The sequence below is a fragment of the Olea europaea genome, chromosome 17 (genome assembly GCF_002742605.1).
Source record: "Olea europaea var. sylvestris chromosome 17, O_europaea_v1, whole genome shotgun sequence".
NCBI lineage: Eukaryota > Viridiplantae > Streptophyta > Magnoliopsida > Lamiales > Oleaceae > Olea > Olea europaea.
This window is the reverse complement of record NC_036253.1, coordinates 8,416,584-8,422,572: the sequence shown is the minus strand read 5'-3', so window position 1 is coordinate 8,422,572 and position 5,989 is coordinate 8,416,584. Positions and strand designations below refer to the sequence as shown.

General features: G+C 42.4%; 1 pseudogene; it reads left to right on the top strand.

Moving 5' to 3' along the window:
- The first annotated feature begins 3,828 nt into the window (after window positions 1-3,828).
- Window positions 3,829-4,723, top strand: LOC111365602 (annotated as a pseudogene).
- The last annotated feature ends 1,266 nt before the right edge of the window (window positions 4,724-5,989 follow it).

Below are 5,989 nucleotides of genomic sequence, written 5' to 3'. Positions count from 1 at the left end.
TCGGGATTTAAGCCAAATTCCTTCGTTTCGGACTCCGAATAATTAATTTTCGTATTAATTATGTTAGGTTGAATAAGTGTTGGACAGAAAATTAACAAAGCAAAACCGCACCAGGGGCAATTTTGTCATTTGTCGCGACGGTGTCGGAATAGGCTGAAATTTGGCAGATTGATTGGAAATGGCCCTAGAAATTGTACTTGGGTTGAAGACCCGAGATCTAGGGATTTTGGCCTAATTCCTTCATTTAGGCCTCCGAATAATTAATTTCTGTATTAATTATGTCAGGTTGAAGAAGTGTTGGAAAGAAAATTAACAAAGAAAAATGGCACTAGGGGCAATTTTGTCATTTGTCGCGACGGTGTCGGAATGGGCCGAAATTTTACAGGTTGATTGGAAATGGCCCGAGAAATTGGACTCGGTTCTTTCTCGGGATTTTAGCCAAATTCCTTCGTTTAGGCATCCGAATAATTAATTTTCGTATTAGTTATGTCATGTTGAAAAAGTGTTGGACAGAAAATTAACAAAGTAAAACCGCACCAGGGGCTATTTTGTCATTTGTCGTGACAGTGTCGGAATGGGCCGAAATTTGCAGGTTGATTAGAAACGGCCCGAGAAATTGGACTCAGGGCACAGACCGGGGATCACGGGATTTTAGCCAAATTCCTTCGTTTAGGCCTTCAAATAATTTATTTTCATATTAATTATGTCAGGTTGAAGAAGTGTTGGATAGAAAATTAACAAAGAAAAACCGCACCAGGGGTAATTTCGTCATTTGTCGCGACGGTGTCGGAATGGGCCGAAATTTGGTAGGTTGATTGGAAACGGCCCGAAAAATTGGACTCAGGGCGCAGACACGGGATCACGGGATTTTAGCCAAATTCCTTCATTAAGCCTCCGAATAATTAATTTGCGTACTAATTATCTCAAGTTTAAGAAGTGTTGGACAGAAAATTATAAAAGAAAAACCGCACCATGGGCAATTTCGTCATTTGGCGCGACGGTGTCGGAATGGGCCAAATTTTGGCAAGTTGAATCGAAATGGCTCGAGAAATTGGACTCGAGGCAAAGACCCGAGATCTCAGGATTTTAGCCAAATTCCTTCGTTTAGGCCTCCGAATAATTTATTTCCGTACTAATTATGTCAGGTTGAAGAAGTGTTGGGCAGAAAATTTACAAAGAAAAATCGCCCCAGGGGCAATTTCGTCATTGGTCGCAACGGAGTCGTAATGGGCAGAAATTTGGCAGGTTGATTGGAAACGGCCCGAGAAATTGGACTCGGAGCACAGACCGGGATCGTGGGATTTTAGTCAAATTCCTTCATTTAGACCTCCGAACAATTAATTTCCATATTAATTATGTCAGTTTGAAGAACTGTTCGGACAGAAAATTATAAAAGAAAAACCACACCAGTGGCAATTTCGTCATTTGTCGCGACGGAATCCGAATGGGCCGAAATTTTGCAGGTTGATTGGAAACGGCCAGAGAAATTGGACTCGGGGTACAGACCTGGGATCACGGGATTTTAGCCAACTTCTTTCGTTTAGGCCTCTGAATAATTTATTTCCGTATTAATTATGTCAGGTTGAAGAAGTGTTGGACATAAAAGTAACAAAGAAAAACTGCACCTAGGGCAATTTCCTCATTGGTCGCGAAGGTGTCGTAATGGGCCAAAATTTGGTAGGTTTATTGGAAACGGCCCGAGAAATTGGACTCGGGGCAAACACCCAAGATCTCGGGATTTAAGCCAAATTCCTTCGTTTAGGCCTCCGAATAATTAATTTTCGTATTAATTATGTTAGGTTGAATAAGTGTTGGACAGAAAATTAACAAAGCAAAATCGCACCAGGGGCAATTTTTTCATATGTCGCGACGGTGTTGGAATGGGCTGAAATTTGGCAGTTTGATTGGAAATGGCCCTAGAAATTGGACTCGGGTTACAGACCCGAGATCTAGGGATTTTAGCCAAATTCCTTCGTTTAGGCCTCCTAATAATTAATTTCCGTATTAATTATGTCAGGTTAAAGAAGTGTTGGACAGAAAATTAACAAAGCCAAACCGCACCAGGGGTAATTTCGTCATTTGTCACGACGGTGCCGGAATGGGTCGAAATTTGGCAGGTTGATTGGAAACGGCCCGAAAAATTGGACTCGGGGCACAGACCCGGGATCACGGGATTTTAGCCAAATACCTTCATTTGGGCCTCTAAATAATTAATTTTCACATTAATTATGTCAGGTTGAAGAAATGTTGGACAGAAAATTAACAAAGAAAAATGGCATCAGGGGTAAATTTGTCATTTGTCGCGACGATGTCGGAATTGGCCAAAATTTGGCAAGTTGATTGGAAACGGCTCGAGAAATTGGACTTGGGTCTAAGACCCGAGATCTCGGGATTTTAGCCAAATTCCTTCGTTTAGGCCTCCGAATAATTTATTTCCGTATTAATTATGTCAGGTTGAAGATGTGTTGGACAGAAAATTAACAAAGAAAAATCGTACCAGGGGCAATTTCGTCATTGGTCACGATGGTGTCGTAATGGGCTGAAATTTGGCAGGTTGATTGGAAACGACTTGAGAAATTGGACTTGTAGCACAGACTTGGGATCATGGGATCTTAGCCAAATTCCTTCATTTAGGCCTCCGAATAATTAATTTTCGTATTAATTATGTCAGGTTGAAGAAGTGTTTGGACAGAAAATTAACAAAGAAAAATCGTACCAGGGGCAATTTTGTCATTTGTCACGACGGTGTCGGAATGGGCCGAAATTTTGCAGGTTGATTGGAAATGGCTTGAGAAATTGAACTCAGGTAAAAAACCCGAGATCTCGGCTTTTTAGCTAAATTCCTTCGTTTGGGCCTCCGAATAATTAATTTTCGTATTAATTATGTCAGGTTGAAGAGGTGTTGGACATAAAATTAACAAAGCAACACCGCACCAAGGGCCATTTTGTCATTTGTCATGATGGTGTTGGAATGGGCCGCAATTTGTCGGTTGATTGGAAACGACCCGAGAAATTGGACTCGAGCATAGACCCGGGATCGCAGGATTTTAGCCAAATTCCATCGTTTAGGCCTCCGAATAATTAGTTTCCTTATTAATTATGTCAGGTTGAAGAAGTGTTGGATAGAAAATTAAGAAAGTAAAACCGCACCAGGGGCAATTTTTTCATTTGTGGCGACGGTGTCGGAATGGACCGAAATTTGGTAGGTTGATTGGAAACGGCCCTAGAAATTGGACTCTGTTCAATGACCTGAGATCTCAGGATTTTAGCAAAATTCCTTCGTTTAGACCTTCGAATAATTAATTTTCGTATTAATTATGTCAGGTTGAAAGTTTTGGACAGAAAATTAACAAAGCAAAACCGCACCAAGGGTAATTTTGTCATTTGTCGCGATGGTGTCGGAATGGGCCGAAATTTGGCAGGTTGATTGGAAACGGCCCCTGAAATTGGACTCTGTTCAACGACCTGAGATCTCTGGATTTTAGCAAAATTCCTTCGTTTAGACCTTCGAATAATTAATTTTTGTATTAATTATGTTAGGTTGAAGAAGTGTTGGACAGAAAATTAACAAAAAAAAATCGTACCAGGGGCAATTTCGTCATTTGTCGCAACGGTGTCGAAATGGGACAAAATTTGGCAGGTTGATTGGAAACAGCCTGAGAAATTGAACTCGATGCACAGACCTGGGATCATGGGATTTTAGCCAAATTCCTTTGTTTAGGCCTCCGAATAATTAAACTCAAAAACCCATTCTCAGTTCGGATTGTAGGATGCAACTTACCTGCATGAAGCCAGAATCGCTATTAATCACTGATCAGCCATATAGTGATGAATTCGTTCTTGAGACTTGTACACATCGCATGTCACACTATGGGAGATGCCCATGCCCGAAGTCATTACCTTAACCATAAGGATGGGATGCTGAAGGTAGGGCTAGAGATTGGTGTGAAGTTGCAAAAAGGTAGCCATACTGGAAGGTGTGGCTGGATCACCTCCTTTTCAAGGAGAGCTAATGCTTGTTGGGTATTCTAGTTTTGCACTGCTTCACACGCAAAATAAAAAGAAGGGAGCTATGTCTGAGTTAAACTTGGAGATGGAAGTCTTCTTTCATTTCACGATGTTGAAGTAAGACCAAGCTCATGACTTGTTATCCTAGGTCAGAACAAGTTGATAATTGTGTCATTATGCCTGGGCTGTGAGGGCTCTCAGCCACATGGATAGTTCAATGTGCTCATCGGTGCCTGACCCTGAGATGTGGATCATCCAAGACACATTAGCATGTCGTACTCCTCCTATTCGAACCGAGGTTTGAAACCAAACCTCTCCTTAGGAGGATAGATGGGGCAATTCGGGTGAGATCCAATGTAGATCTAACTTTCGATTCGGTCATGGGATTCAAGCAATCCGGGGGACCACCACGGCTCCTCTCTTCTCGAGAATCCATACATCTCTTATCTGAGTATGGATAGCTATCTCTCGAGCACAATTTTAGGTTCGTCCTCAATGGGAAAAGAAAATGGAGCACCTAACAATGCATCTTCACAAACCAAGAACTACGAGATCACCCCTTTCATTCTGGGATGATGGAGGGATCGTACCATTCGAGCCATTTTTTTATGCTTTTCTCGAAGGTCTGGAGAAAGCTTCGATTAAGAGGATTTCCCTAATCCTCCATTTTCGAAAGGAAGAGCGTGAAATTCTTTTTCCTTTCCATAAGGACTAGGAGATTGGATCTCGCCGTAAGAAGAATGCTTGGTGTAAATAACTCACTTTTTGGTCTTCAACCCCCTCAGTCACTGCGAACGCCCCCGATCAGTGCAATGGGATGTGTCTATTTATCTATCTCTTGACTCGAAATGGAAGCAGGTTTGAAAAAGGATCTTAGAGTGTCCAGGGTTGGGCCAGAAGTGTCTCTTAACACCTTCTTTTTTCTTCTTATTGGAGTTATTTCACAAAGACTTACAGGGTAAGGAAGAAGGGAGGAACAAGCACACTTGGAAAGCACAGTACAATGGAGAGTTGTATGCTGCGTTCGAGAAGGATGAATCGCTCCTGAAAAGAAATCTATTGATTCTATCCCAATTGGATGGACCATAGGTGCGATGATTTACTTCATGGGCGAGGTCTCTGGTTCAAGTCCAGGATGGCCCAACTATGCTAGGGAAAAGAATAGAAGAAGGATCTGACTACTTCATGCATGCTCCACTTGGCTCAGGGGCATATAGCTTAGTTAGCAAAGCTCTGCTCTTGCAATTGGGTCATTGTGATTACAGGTTGGATGTCTAATTGTCTAGGTGGAAATGATAGTATCTTGTGCCTGAATCGATGGCCCAATTTTTCTAAGTAATGGGGAAGAGGATCGAAACATGCCACTGAAAGACTCTACCGAGACAAAGATGGACTGTCAAGAACGTAGAGGAGGTAGGATGGGCAATCAGTCAGATCTAGTATGGATCATACATGGACGATAGTTGGAGTCGGTGGCTCTCCCAGGGGCCCCTCATCTGAGGTCCCTAGGAAAGAGGATCAAGTTGGCCCTTGCGAACAGCTTGATGCACTATCTCCCTTCAACCCTTTAAGTGAAATGCGGCAAAAGAAAAGGAAGGAAAATCCATGGACTGACATCATCTCCACCCCGTAGGAACTATGAGATCACCCCCAGGGCGCCTTTGGAATCCAGAGGTTACGAATCGACCATGGAACCCTATTCAATAAGTGGAACGCATTATCCATCTGTTCTCAGGTTGGACAGTAAAGGTCGGAGAAAGGCAATCACTCATTCTTAAAACTAGCATTCTTAAGACCAAAGAGTTGAGCGGGAAGGGGGGAAAGCTCTCCGTTCTTGGTTCTCCTGTAGTTGGAACCTCCGAACCACAAAAATCCTTAGTTAGAATTGGATTCCAACTCAACATTTTTTGAATGAGATTTTGAGAAGAGTCGCTCTTTGGAGAGCACAGAATGATGAAAGTTGTAAGCTGTGATCGGGAGG